Source organism: Petromyzon marinus, chromosome 1, assembly GCF_048934315.1.
Source record: "Petromyzon marinus isolate PM22_M1 ecotype Great Lakes invasive population chromosome 1, UKy_Petmar_22M1.pri1.0, whole genome shotgun sequence".
In the NCBI taxonomy this organism is placed as follows: domain Eukaryota; kingdom Metazoa; phylum Chordata; class Hyperoartia; order Petromyzontiformes; family Petromyzontidae; genus Petromyzon; species Petromyzon marinus.
In genome coordinates, this window is record NC_133667.1 from 26252145 (window position 1) to 26268280 (window position 16136).

Sequence of the window (16136 nt, forward strand, 5' to 3'; positions counted from 1 at the left end):
CTCATTGCAATTAAAATCAACAAAGTTGTATGCAAAGTGAGACAAATTATATAGGGTAAATCATATATGGTAAAACACGTGAGATCCGTTTGCAGGCTGAACAAAGACTGAGGTGCGTGGGTAGCATCTAGAAACATCCAGCAGCATCCCGCCTTGTGTGATGCTACGCCGAGGCAGCAGTACAACCGCTTATTACTACTTGCACGACATAGTTCTGTTTAATAGCATTATATCCAATTCGCATCCGCGTTATAAAAATGTGTTCCCCAATACATTCATCGCGTTATATCTAATTTGTCTTGTATGTTAAAGTCAAAGCCTACACATCCACAGAGGCACCTAGGTGCCTACACATCCACAGAGGCACCTAGGTGCCTCTGTGGATGTGCTTTAACATAGCCATTTCTGTGACCAGTCACAAGCTAATCACGAAGTTTTTTCAATGCTAAATTATCCGAACCAAAAATTAAACTAAATTTCAATGGTACAGTATATTTTTTCAAGTAGTGGTATCCCAAACTTTCGCAGCAGCTTAAATTCCCTTTTCACACCATCAATATGTAAACTCCCCCTCCCCCCCTCGCCGGTCTGCACATGTTCACCTCCTCTACACCGTTCATCATGCTAAGTCCGCCAATTAAATGCTAATTTTTATGCTAATTCCTTTGTCAAGGCGCTCTGTTTCTTCTCACACAGCTTAAAGGTCGTGGTCTGAGCTTGGCTGTGTTCTCTCCAGCGCTGTCCTCCAGACAGTCTCGTCCCTTCACCTGATGGAAGGCCGCTTGTGTTGTGGCCGAAACGTCGTGAGAATTTTATTGTGTTATTTTATTTTATTAATTTATTATTTTATTCTCATTCTACGTGACTTTACCGAAAGAACCAAAGAAGACGGCGAGATGAGTTGATGCCAAAGAGCTCCATTTTGGTCTCATCTTACCACAACACTTTCACCCAGTTGTCCTCTGAATCATTCAGATGTTCATTGGCAAACTTCAGACGGGCATGTATATGTGCTTTCTTGAGCAGGGGGATCTTGCGGGCGCTGCAGGATTTCAGTCCTTCACGGTGTAGTGTGTTACCAATTGTTTTCTTGGTGACTATGGTCCCAGCTGCCTTGAGATCATTGACAAGATCCTCCCGTGTAGTTCTGGGCTGATTCCTCACCGTTCTCATGATCATTGCAACTCCACGAGGTGAGATCTTGCATGGAGTCCCAGGCCGAGGGAGATTGACAGTCCTTTAGTGTTTCTTCCATTTGCAAATAACCAACTGTTGTCACCTTCTCACCAAGCTGCTTGGCAATGGTCTTGTAGCCCAATCTAGCCTTGTGTAGGTCTACAATCTTGTCCCTGACATCCTTGGATAGCTCTTTCGTCTTGGCCATGGTGGAGAGTTTGGAATCTGATTGATTGATTGCTTCTGTGAACAGGTGTCTTTTATACAGGTAACAAGCTGAGATTAGGAGCACTCCCTTTAAGAGTGTGCTCCTAATCTCAGCTCTTTACCTGTATAAAAGACACCTGGGAGCCAGAAATCTTTCTGATTGAGAGGGGGTCAAATACTTATTTCCCTCATTAAAATGCAAATCAATTTATAACATTTTTGACATGTGTTTTTCTGGATTTTGTTGTTGTTATTCAGTCTCTCACTGTTCAAATAAACCTACCATTAAAATTATAGACTAATAATTTATTTGTCAGTGAGCAACCGTACAAAATCAGCAGGGGAACAAATACTTTTTTTCCCTCACTGTATCTATGTGTCTCTATATATCTGTAGTGAGTCCAACTGAGTCGCAGACGTTGTCTTGGGAGCAACACTATTTATTACATCAACTCAAACACAACATAACGTAACCTACACTTGGGTATTGAACGCCCATCTAACTACGCTACGGCAGCACTAGACACGGTTCCGCTATCCCGGTCCGGACCATGAGCTGAGTCCCGGACCGCGTGGTTAGAGGCTTCTTTTACCCGACTTGGATCTTCTCTCACCAACAACCCGAAGAGCCCCGAGCCCCTCACGAGGCCCCCGTTATATCGGCCTGGGCTGGGGTTGGCTCCGCCCCTCGCCCCGCCCACCTTCTAGATCTCTTGAGCTCTTTCCCAAAGGCTCCCGAGAGCTCTTTTATACCACGTGACCTGCCCAGCGGCCCTGGTCCACCAGTGGCCCCCCTCCAATATCATCCGGTCAAGTGTCGGCAGGTCAACCAGCGTATCATGCCCCAACGTAACCCTGGCTGGCTGACACTCTCGCTCCCTCACCGGTAGCCCGCACCGCACACTGTACGTGGTGCCTCTGCGCTAACCAGAGCTCACCCAAGCCCCGCTAGGGCTGGTTCTACACCCAGTAATCGGGCTGCACATAATGACAACACATTATCCACCGTGGCTTCGCAAGCCCGGCACCACACAGTCACATTCAAAGTCACTACATATCTATAAGAGTATGTTAGTTAATTTGTAACTTTTTGAGCCAGCTGGCCAGGTTTGGCCAAAACCTATACCCAAACATTAAAACTAACAATAACATATTTAAGAAAATTGTGTTAAGGTTAGGGATTATTTTATTATAATTAGTCATAGAATATACGGGATTGCCCTCTAAAATCCTAACCCTGGTTACCTAGGGATCCTTCGAAAGAGGTTTATAGCTCATTGGATTACTCCAGTATAAACAAATATGATTCTAACTGTCGTATGTACATTGCGCCTATGCGCATTAGCGTTAAGAACAACGTTAATGGTTGGCGATAGAAAATTGTGTTAAGGTTAGGGATTATTTAATTATAATTAGTCATAGAATATACGGGATTGCCCTCTAAAATCCTAACCCTGGTTACCTAGGGATCCTACGAAAGAGGTTTATAGCTCATTGGATTACTCCAGTATAAACAAATATGATTCTAACTGTCGTATGTACATTGCGCCTATGCACACCCATATCACAAAATCAGCTGTTGCCTACACTTCGAGGCCACGTTGCTTAACGACAAGCTGATTTGAACACGGATGACTATTATATTTGTTTTGTGTGATACGCATTTAATAAAACCCCAAATGGAACTTTGCTCCACGTTGTTTATTTTATGAAACAGTCGTAAAAAAAACATAACAGCGAGCCACAGTTAAAACCGATTTGTACGTGGCCTCGGCAATTGTGAAATTTTCCACCGCTGGCTCTGGGAGGATATAGTTTGAGTTTATAAATGTGTGATCCATTTGTATAAATATACACACACCCCAGTAAAATAACAGCGATAAATTATAGAAAAAACACCAGAGCCTCCACATGTATCTCATCAATCTCAGACACGTGTTAAACCTCGGAACGCTCTCCTCCGTAAGATGTGGAGCCATCGCCTATTACAATATTCACGGCGGCGAGATGTTCACTACCTCAATGGTGATGTTTGTACACCTCACGAGGCCCTTAACCAACGTTGAGTCGACGACCCAGCGAGGCCCCCAAGACAGGTCCAGACACCACTTGCAGGGCTGTTATTATCCAATAGGCCACAGTAGACACTGTGCCGAGGGCCCACGAAAACTAAAGGGCCTGCAATTTTTCTTCACCATGTTTTGTTGTTGTTTGTATGATAAAAAAGTAACCAAGATATCTTCTTGAATACATATGTTTATATAGCAAGGATAGGCACAGTGTTTCAAATTAAATCTGCTTATTTGGGCACAGACTAAATAATAATTCACGTATCAGCAGTCACGACATCTGTCCAGCGGCTGGACGAAGCATCGCGTGAAACAAGCGGAGTGACAGCGGTGGTAGTCGTAACATGGGGCAGTAGCGGTACCAGCTGCAGAAAGTTATTACTGAAGGTCTACGAAACAGAAGTGCCTAGGGCTTACAAGATGCTTAATCCGGCCCTGACCACTTGCACTGATGTTAGCCGTGGCCAAGAATCAAAACGCAGGCAGCTGGGTTTGGAGCGAAGTGCGCGAACTGATATGCCAGCACCATTGACAAAGATCCCCCGTATAGCATTCATACACTTTTGGGGAAAGTGCTGTTAGCGAGCACCTATGAAGGATTTACACGGCACACGAGGTGGTGGGTGACCACCACTAAGCAAGGCCGCCTTTGTCTCCCTCGTGACGATGTTTTCACACCACCACCAGGTACTTATTTGAGGCTGAGTAAACCTGGGGAGGGGGGGTGGTCAAGGCCGGTTGATAGTATTCGCCAATGTTATTGGTCGTGAGTGGGAATGGAACTCAGTACGGTAACTGATGTTGACAGCACCACACACACACGTACAGACGGAAACACGCACAAGCACTGGGAATATAAGCTTACTTCCTTTTGCACCAATAACCACTCATTGTGAGCAATCATGTGGCTCAATGAACCCATTTCCTGGTGTGAGATGAGATATTGATCCGTTTTATTGAACACCAAGTGGAGATGGACAAGGGTTTTAACAACAAATTGCGTGCAGAGTACACTGAGCATGACAACAACAGCCGTCAGTCACCACTGCGCTCGTGACAGGCTAGGTGCACGTTTAGGCCACATGAAGTTTGGAAGGCTCGCTTCTGGTAGGAGGTCACGGGAAAGACCCAGGTGTTGTGGGTTGACTTACCGAGATCACTTGCAATTGCACCACCTGCGCTCCCCACTGTGCCAACTTACTTCGCTTTAATTGCCCGGTGATTCGCTCCTCTGCCCTCCGTTGTTGTTGGCAGTGCGACTGCCTCCAACTGCCCAGTAGCAGCGTCCTTCGCGAGCCTCCACCACAGAGGCCGACCTTGACACCGCTGGTACCGGTCGTCGGGAAGTCCACTCAGCCCCACGTCCTCCCGTACCGCATCAGCTCCATCTCTTCTGCAGCCCGCGCCGCGCCCGTTTAGCCCCCTCTATGCGGCCAAACAGAAGCTGCTTGGGCATGATTGTGGAGACTTTGCATGCGGGCTACATGACCCAGCCAACGCAGCCTCCCCCTGCCAGAGGAGCTCACTGATGGGAATGTGTCCCAGATATTTAAACAATCTGTGAGTTCTTCACGCAATCCAAACTGGCTGAAAGCAGGATGGCCCTAAGCAGGCCAGCCTGAAAGTTTCAAGCTGCCGCAGATGTCTCTGTAGAGCAGTGTATGTTTTGCAAATGTAGTGAAAAGATGGCATGATTGTGGCCGAGGAGACCCCGGGGCTTCGTGTGGAACGACATGACAAGCGACTTCTACACGACGTGACGTAATTATATTCAGCATGCTCCAGGTTCAGCAGCAGCAGTGTCCAAACTTCTCAAAATGTATCATGGGACCACAACCCTTGCCACTATCAAAATAGAAGAATAGGCTTTACCCTTTCTGGCAATAAAATAGGTGTTAAGATGATAAAAGACCAAATTGAAACCCTTTTGCAAGGAATCATGTCTGCATTAACCACATGTACTTGTGGCGAACATGCAAACAAACAGAAACATGCTCTAGTAGTATGTGAATTGTCTTTGAAACTGGCTCATTCTTCACATACTGTACACACACACATGAATGTTGTACACACATACGTACTTTACATAAATACACAGTTACGATGTGCGTTTACATGCACGTGGAGGAGCCGTGCCGCAACGGTTCGTTCACACGTCGTGCTACGAACGTGGCAACCTGATCTCGACCCCCAGCCACAGCTGACATGAGTGGCGGGCGATTCTGTGGCTCCTCCATTAAAAAAAAAACATATATAAACAAGCACTACATCAGCGTGGTGAAGGATGGTCAACACAACCCTCATGACTGGCACGTTGTGGGGAGATCGACGTCATCCAGCAGTGGATTGAAACTGCTTGGATGACTCGAAACTGCTTAACTGGCTTTGCCCGCTTTCTGTGGAGATTGTGCTGCACGCCACAGGGCAATGAGCTTCTGGGTTCACTCGTGGATTCTGACCCTGCCCTGTGAGTTCACTTCATCAGTCAGGCCGCAATAGTTTGTGGCCCAGGACGATTATTGTTGTTGTTATTTTACCAGGTAAGGCCCACTGAGCTATACAGCTCTTTTTCAGAAGTGACCTGGCCACAAATAATTGCTCAACGAAGTGGCTTATCATGTGCAAATGTATAGCAGCCATCTATTCTACATGCATGTTGAGTCTTAATGTGGAGGGAAAACCGGAGGACCCGGAGAAACATCCACGATACCACGGGGAGGGAGACGTGCAGACTCCCAATATACAGGCGTCTCAGGGTCGGGATCGAACCCACGTTCTCCTGCATACCAGGCGAGGGAGTTAACATCTCACCACAGGGGTGCCTGATATAATTCAGGGTGGCCCAAAAGTCAGGACACAGGGTTATTTAATCTATCTTAACACTGGCATAAAAAATGGAATTGGTTATTCTTTCAGTTTATATGTTATCTATTATAATAATTATTAATACGATATCTATTATTTATTCTTCCTTTTCAGATGGCATTTGCAAAACTCGACCAAGAACCCTGAATGAATTGAGATGAAACATCACTGATGAATGTGCAAAGAGAAACATCTGCAAATCTTAAAATGGTCCTTAAGTAATTTTAAAATAAGAATTAATTTTTCGATTTAAAGCTTTCGTGACTGCAGGGATTCATATTCTTGGTTCTTTCGGGTAAAGTCACGTAGAAGGGAAATAATATATTAAAAAGAAAATATAATCAAATAAAATTCTCACGACGTTTCGGCTACAACGCAAGCAGCCATCCTCAGGTGTCAGAAAGACGTCTTTCCGACAGCTCTGTTCTTCTGTCAGAAAGACGCTGTTCTTCACCTGAGGACGGCTGCTTGTGTTGTAGCCGAAACGTCGTGAGAATTTTATTTTATCATGTTTATTTTTTTTTATTTTCCTTCTGCGTGACTTTACCGAAAGATAATTAATGTATGCATTAATGTTAATGGGAGTTAATTAGATTTTTTTTTCAAATAAAATCACCCATTGCGATTTGTTAAAATAAATATAACCCTGTGTCCTGACTTTTGGGCCACCGTGTATAGCTTTCGGATCACTGCAGTTATACGTATGTCGTAGAATCGACTTATATTTGTGCAGAATTTCAAGCTTTTTAGCCCTGCTAAAACAGGACTAGAATTGACATAGCTAATTCCACGATTGTGCAATATATCATGCCAGGATTTAGCTCTGCAATTAATTTCAATAATCAATTATCGTTTCGTATTTTGACCGTCTGTGTTGTATTTGTTATTTTTCTGTCATTTTCCATTGCAAACCGATGCTTTTGTTGATCCTGATGTTCATTGCTGCTCCTGCTGTTGATGATGTTTGATTTCTCATTCATTCGTACCTGATTATGGTTGCTTGTGTTGCAATCGAAACGTCGTATTCTATCATTTAATTTAATTTTTTCCTTGTAAAAGGTTTCAGTTTGGTGTTTTAACATCTTAACACCTGTTTTGATTCTGTTTTGATGCCAGAAAAAAGTGCAAAAACCTATTATCATATTTTGGTACTGGCAAAGGAGATCCCATGGTGTAAAATCACATTGTTTTATATCGGGTGTTACTGGTGTTCGTGCTGTTGCTAACGAAATGATAGCTCGAATATTTTTTTATGCTGCTGATGATGATGCTGCTGCTGATGATTTCTGGATGCTGATGTATAAGCAGTCGTTGGGAAGACACTGAGCTTTATTGTGAGCGACAGAGCGGAATAATTAGATGCATCTTCTTTAACGCCTCTTCATCACCTGGCATGGAAGCAACACGCTCCTGTGAACAGCGTCACTGGACCGAAAATGTGTAAGTGCGGGTGTGTCTCTACGTGTATGTATGTATTACGTGCGTACATACATACACATACGTATATGTGTGTGTATGTATGTAACTGGGAGCAGTTGTGTAGCGGTTAGCGCGCTGCGCTACGAACCTGGCGACCCGGGTTCGATTCCCGCTCACGGCCAACACCCTGTGACGATTATATGTAACGGTCCTGGGCCTCCCCTAGATCGACTCAGCCTCAAATGAGTGCCTGGTGCGATGTGTAAACATCGCCACTGGAGAAACAAAGGCGGCTGGGCGTGGTGCTTGCCACCCACCCCCGTGCTGGCCTTCATAGGTGCTCGCTAACAGCACTTGCCCCAACAGTCTGTTCAGGCTATACGGGGGATCTTTGTATGTGTAGTGACTGACTCAGAGACACTCAGAGTAAGAGGCACTCTGTTTATTAACATCCTTAACAGTTCACACTTAGTAACTATAGTTCCCAGTCAGGACAGCTGGCAGACTGCCCGACTGACGACGCCGAGATGGTGAAGACGTAGACGGTGGCAAAGACTCCAGCAGCAGCACAGCGAGGGGATCCCACTCCAGGCAACAGCCCCGAGCTCTCGTTCGGGGTCCCCTTTTATCCTCCCAGCGTGGCCTCGCTCCGCCCCGACCACGCCCCCCTTCTAGAACCTACTAGTGGGTTCCCGGGCTTCCTCCACGTGCCTCTTCTGTAACCTTTCCCCGACATCCCTCTCTCTGGTCTATCACGTTACCTGCTGTCAGTCAGGGCTGCTGTAACTGCAGATCCCCTTTCCTGCCAGCAGCCAGCGCTATGCTGCTAAGTGACCGATTCTATGTCACTACATATGCATGCATGTGTGCGTGTATGTAGGTATGCCTGGAGCGGTGGCGCAGTGGTGAGCGCACTGCGCTCCGAACCCGGCTACCAGAGTTGCGATTCCTGCTCACAACCAATAACAGTGGCGAATATCTGAATAGATACTGGCATCCCCTAGGTCTACTCAGCCTCAAATTAGTGCCTAGTACAATGCTGTAAACATCGCCACTCGGGAGACAAAGGTGGCCGAGCGTGCTTATGACTATACGGGGGATCTTTGTCTTTGTGTGTAGGTTTATGGAGTTGATTGGACTGGCTGATGACCGGTCCGAGCGGTGTCAAAATCGTCTCCTGTGGAGGAGTCTCGTGAAGGACGCTGCTCCTGGGCAGGTGGAGGCAGCCACCCTCCAACAACAGTGGAGGGCAGAGGAGCGACGCTCGCAACATCTCAGCTAGTCAACCCATGGCGCCTGCTGGGTCTGTCCCGTGACCTCCTGCTAGCAGCGAGCCTTTGACACTTCGCATGATCGAAAAGTGCACCTGGCCTGGAAGAAGCGCCGTGATAATGACACCGCCACTTAGTAGCGAACGGCGGTTGTTGTGAGTGTGGCGAGCGGTGGCATAGTGGTCAGCGCACGACACTACGAACACGGAGACCTTGGTTCAAAATCCAGACCACGGCTAACATCAGTGACGAGTGACATCTAAACCGGTTCTGGACACCCCCCCCCCCGCCAGGTCAACTTAAATGATTACCTGGTGCTCTGTGTAACCATCGGCGCTAAGGGATAAAACTGTGGCCTGGCGTGGTACAGGTATACTCGTGAACATCACTTTCCCCAAAAGCCTTGTTATGTTATAGCGGGATCTTTGTCTTTATGCAGTATATATGCGTATGTGTATGCTTGTCTATGTGTATGTTTTGTGTACGTCAGTGTTATTCATTGCAAAGTCCGTGGGCCACTGGAAGCCCCTATATCTCCCAGGTTGTGTAGGCAGGTTAAAATAGTAACTGTAGGCAGGTTAAAATAGTAACCGTAGGCAGGTTAAAATAGTAACCGTAGGCAGGTTAAAATAGTAACCGCCAATATTCAGAGAAGTTGGTGGGCCTAAGCGAGATACGGATGACGGGATGTTGGAGGATGGTCAGAAAAATGAGCGCCACGGTGGCTAGGAGACGTTAACTACCTCGCCTTGTATGCAGGTGGTCGTGGGTTTGATCTCGACCCTGGCGCCTGCTGCTGCTGCTGTATATTTGCTGCTGCTGCTGTATATTTGGAGTTTGCGGTGTCTCTCTCTTATAATCATCACGGTGGCTAGGAGACGTTAACTACCTCGCCTGGTATGCAGGTAGTCATGGGTTTGATCCCGACCCTGGCGCCTGCTGCTGCTGCTGCTGTATATTTGCTGCTGCTGCTGTATATTTGGAGTTTGCGGTGTCTCTCTCTCTCCCCGTGGTCGTGTGCATTTTTCTCCGGGTCCTCCAGTTTTTTTTTACCTCCGCAATTAGAAAGACGCGTTTAGAGTATTGGCTATACATTGCCACGTGATACGCCACTTCGTTGAGCTTATCATCTGTGGCAAGGTCGCATTCTGAAAAATAGCTAAACAGCTCAGTGGGCCTTTCCTGGTAAAATAAAAGTAGCTTTGAGTTTAATAACGGCAGTGGCAGCGAAGGAATGGAACGGGTCTGAGAAGACCACCACCAAAGAAAACCTTTTTTTGTTGTTATATGAAATGTAAAAATCACCCCCACTCAAGGGGGTACAAAAAAAGTTAAACAGTAATATCCCGATTTACGTCTGCCCACATCGTTTTTGCAAATACGTCGTCACTTTATGTATACCACCGCTACCCGATGTGTGACGTCCGTCCTTTCTCGTATCCGTCACCTCTCAGTCTTCACCTCCATCTACCCTGTGCACGAAATACTTTTGCGCCGTGCGTATAGAATATAATGGCCTGTAGAGTGCAATGTGTTCTTTATGTACAGTATTTTGGTGATTTTATAGTGGGCTCTATCTTGTTGTACCCTGTAGAATTTGTGTTAAAGTTGACTGCTGTACGCTCGTGTTGAGCATTGTATTTATAGAAATTTAATGGAACGTTGCAGGTAGTTCTAGAATGAAGATAGTGCACTAACACAGTTTCACCGTAACCCTCCATTGTCTTTGTTGAGCTCTCGTGGAAAAAATGCTTTTATTTACGTTGTTTCGGAGGCTTGGCGAGGCCTTCATCCAACAGTGGATTGATCATGTCGGGCTATGATGCCTGTCTATACAGGGTGGCCCAAAAGTATAGACACACGAGGTTATTTAATTTAAAAGCACCAACGCAGAAGATCCCTGGGTTTTATCTTCCACAAAGCTCATGGTCCACCCTACCGCATCCACACAAACCACGGCAGATGCAGATACCTGATGCGCAAATGGAAAATTTTAAACACTTGTCCGGTGTGCGACTGTGGTCATCCAGAAGAGACCATACAACATACAACGACGCAATGCCCCGATCCACAAATACGAAGGAGACATCACAGCGATCCACTCCGCTGCTCCTAACGCGGTTATCTGGCTTGAGCACCCGAGTGTGAAATTGTAGTTGTTGCGCTGCATCTAAATTAGCCATACGAAGGGAAGAAGATTATATTTATTTTAACAAATCACAAGGGGTTATTAAATGTATTTTAACAGATGTTCAAGATTACTTCCATTAACATGAATGCATTTATGAATTGTCTTTTGAATTGAATTTGAGAACTTTCTTTTGGCCTAAACTTATTCAGACTTCTTGATTGAGTTTGTAAACGACGGATTTAAGGTGCCCCCATAGGAAAATAAAAGTAGATATTAATAACGAGAATAGATGAAATATTAACTTAAGGAAATAAATATAAAGAAAATGTTTAATGTCAGTGTTAAATTTAATGAAATAACCGAATGTGTCCTGACTTTCGGCGGTTAGCACGCTGCACAAGCACGCTGCGCTACAAACCTGGCGACCCGAGTTTGATTCCCGCTCATGACCAATACTAGTTTCGACTATCTGAACCGCTTCTGGACCTTCATAGGTGCTACTTGCGAACAGCACTTGCCCCAACAGTCTCCTATAGGGTATATGGGGGATCTTAGTCTTTGTATGCATGCATGCGTATAGGTATGTCAGGAGCGCTGGTGCAGTGGTTAGCGCACTGCGCTCCGAACCCGGCTACCCGAGTTGCGATTCCCGCTCACGACCAATAACAGTGGCGAATATCAGAACATGTCCTGGAGCACCCCCAAGGTCAACTCATCCTCAAATGAGTACCAGGTACAATGTGTAAACACCGCCAATAGGAGGACAAAGGCGGCCGGACGCGCGTTGTGATGGCCTCCCGTCCACCCCCTCGTGTGTCCCAGTGGCGGCCTTCAAAGGTGCTACTCGCTAACAGCACTTGCCCCGACCGTTCAGCCTCTAAGGGGAAGGGGGGGGGGGGTTCTTTGTCTTTGCACACGTCATAGATTCTCACTTGCATATAAAAGGCTCCCCCGTCTCATCCTCCTCCTCCTCCCCGAGATAGTGCCCCGCTTCTGAGAGACGCGAGGACCCACGGCACCATGGTGGCTTTGCGCTCTCCACTGCTCCTCGCCGTGCTGGCCCTGCTCTGCTCCTCCTGCGCGGGTGAGCGTCTCCACCACCACCCCCCGCCACTGTCCACGGCCTTCATTAAAATGCATTGCCAACGAGTAATTTACGAGTAAAGCAGTGGGCAACGTTTACCCAATTGCGTGTGCGCGCGTGTGTGTGTTGGCCCAGTGGATGAGCACAGGTGGGGCTTCTGTTAGTCATCTCAACCCATAACGCATGGGCAACCGCCATGCATATAACGGTATCTCGTCTGGTATCCAGGAGGTCGTGGGTTCGATCACGACCACAACGCCTGTCTATTTGGAGTCTGCGGGTCTCTCTCCCTGTGGTCGTGTGGATTTTTCTCCGGGTCCTCCAATTTTTACCTCCACATTTAGAAACGCGCGTTTAGAGCATTTGGCTGCCATAACTTTCCACATAAGCCACTTGGTTGAGCTCTCATTTGTGGCCAGGTGGCTTCTGAAAAGAGCTATTAAGCTCTGTGAGCCTTACCTAGTAAAATAAAAACACATTTAAGTTGTATTAACAGGCGCACCTCCAATGAGCACGGTTAGCTACATACGGTGCCAATGAAGTGCAAGTTCAACATACGTGCAGGCTGCCGCGGGGCTATGTTTTGGGTAGCACAATCAATTGTTGTATTGTACTGCTGCGTCCCGACGTCTGTGCTCCCCGCCTTCACCAACCCTTACTGACCAGCGTGGTGACGTTATGGTCAAATAACCACCCAAAAACCGCGTGGGGAGGGCCCTTGGACAGCAGTGGATTGTCAAAAGCTGCACAGTTAGTGCGCGTTTAGGTCTTAATCGTGACACACTAGCGTCCCCAAGTGTTTAGGGCACGGAACAACAAATGTGTCGCTCAAAATAAATTACAAGATTAATTGCACTCTATGTCGAAGCCGGTCCAGAGTTTTGCTTATCTTGAATCAATGCTGCTGAAATAACTCACAGAAGTCCGTGAGGCCGATGGGTTGTGTGGGAAATATTTGTTTTGTTTATGTGGAGGGTCGGATATATGAAGGAGACATCGCTTATATATATTTTTTTATTGTTGATGTATATTTTAAATGTTTGTCATTCCGCTGATAACTCGAGAAGCAAGAACAGTACAAGCGTGAACAATGCACAAACGATTGTGAAGTAAAACATCAATTTCCAAACATGTACCGGTTTTTTTTTTAAGGGGACGTGACCTGGCCTCTGGGTAGCGGGCAAAATCCCTTGAACGGAAAACGAAACAAACAGCTGGGCGACCACCGCCTCACTGCCATCTGCAAGTGGCAAATCAATCAATATTGAGCGAATACTACCACCAGTGTGTATGGGCTGCGGAACTTGACAAAAGAAGGCAGCGATGACAAAGATGTGGCTGTGAATCAATAACATTCATAGTCCGGGGGAAAAAAAACCATCAGTGATTCTCAAAGTTCATTCTCAAGAGGCACCTCCATTAGAAACGGTAGTGCTGCTGTCGTTGCTGTTGATGATGATTATGCAGCTGATGATGATGCAGCAATTGCTGCTGCCGCTGATGCTGATTATGGAGCTGCAGCTGATAGCGATAATTGTTTTTTTTGCAGAAGCGAGTTCATCTCACGGACAGTCTCGTCAGAGACGGGGTAAGTCACAAGTCGCTCCTGCGCATCTATTAAAAAAAACGCGCAGCGCATATTCACAAGCAAACAAAAATCGTTCTCTGGATAGACTGGCCCGCGTCACGGGAATACGGAATGTCCGTCACTTGCTAAGAATCGCTAACGAGGTTGAGCAGCGATTAGTCGATACAGAACGATTCTCAAGCTGAAGACACGCGCTTTATAGGTGTAGGGGATCTGCGAGCCATCATCACGCACTCGCACCACGCAGACATGAAATCTCCGCACTCAGCCATAGCACGCACCAATAACACGCATGGGGAATGCACGAGACGGGGGTCAAGGGTCGCACGAGACGGGGGTCAAGGGTCGCACGAGACAGGGGTCAAGGGTCACACGGACCTGGCGTGCGAGACGGAGAAGTGGATTACGAACGAAGGCGAAGATGGAGGATTTAAAAGGGGCTGTTAATCTCGTGTTCGGGGTTGGTTTAAAGAATAAAGAAGCGCTTAACCAGTCTCCGACTCCTCTTCATATGTGTGTAAAGAAAAACAATTGTATCATACGTGTTGTATGTAATGGGTTCACGTTACCCCAGCAGCCACTAGAGGCGCTACCATTCACTCCAATATATTAAAAAAATTAAGACTCCATTATTGAAATGTGACGGTTCAAAGAATCGCCTCGACGGGTCTATCGTTGCTACATCACTGTAGAATATACAGGTACAATATGTAGGATATACAGTACAATATGAACACATCACTGTAGAATATACAGTACAATATGAGTACATCACTGTAGAATATACAGTACAATATGAACACCTCAATGTAGAATATACAGTACAATATGAGTACATCACTGTAGAATATACAGTACAATATGAGTACATCAATGTAGAATATACAGTACAATATGAACACATCACTGTAGAATATACAGTACAATATGAGTACATCAATGTAGACTATACAGTACAATATGAACACATCACTGTAGAATATACAGTACAATATGAACACATCACTGTAGACTATACAGTACAATATGAACACATCACTGTAGAATATACAGTACAATATGAGTACATCAATGTAGAATATACAGTATAATATGAACACATCACTGTAGAATATACAGTACAATATGAACACATCACTGTAGAATGTACAGTACAATATGAGTACATCAATGTAGAATATACAGTACAATATGAACACATCACTGTAGAATATACAGTACAATATGAGCACGTCAATGTAGAATATACAGCACAATATGCGTACATCAATGTAGAATATACAGTACAATATGAACACATCACTGTAGAATATACAGTACAATATGAGTACATCAATGTAGAATCTCCAGTACAATATGAGTACATCAATGTAGAATATACAGTACAATATGAGTACATCACTGTAGAATATACAGTACAATATGAACACATCACTGTAGAATATACAGTACAATATGAACACATCACTGTAGACTATACAGTACAATATGAACACATCACTGTAGAATATACAGTACAATATGAGTACATCAATGTAGAATATACAGTATAATATGAACACATCACTGTAGAATATACAGTACAATATGAACACATCACTGTAGAATGTACAGTACAATATGAGTACATCAATGTAGAATATACAGTACAATATGAACACATCACTGTAGAATATACAGTACAATATGAGCACGTCAATGTAGAATATACAGCACAATATGCGTACATCAATGTAGAATATACAGTACAATATGAACACATCACTGTAGAATATACAGTACAATATGAGTACATCAATGTAGAATCTCCAGTACAATATGAGTACATCAATGTAGAATATACAGTACAATATGAGTACATCACTGTAGAATATACAGTACAATATGAACACATCACTGTAGAATATACAGTACAATATGAGTACATCACTGTAGAATATACAGTACAAAATGAACACAACAATGTAGAATATACAGTATAATATGAACACATCACTGTAGAATATACAGTACAATATGAACACATCACTGTAGAATGTACAGTACAATATGAACACATCAATGTAGAATATACAGGTACAATATGAACACATCACTGTAGAATATACAGTACAATATGAGCACATCAATGTAGAATATACAGCACAATATGAGTACATCAATGTAGAATATACAGTATAATATGAACACATCACTGTAGAATATACAGTACAATATGAGTACATCAATGTAGAATATACAGTACAATATGAGTACATCACTGTAGAATATACAGTACAATATGAGTATATCACTGTAGAATATACAGTACAATATGAACACATCA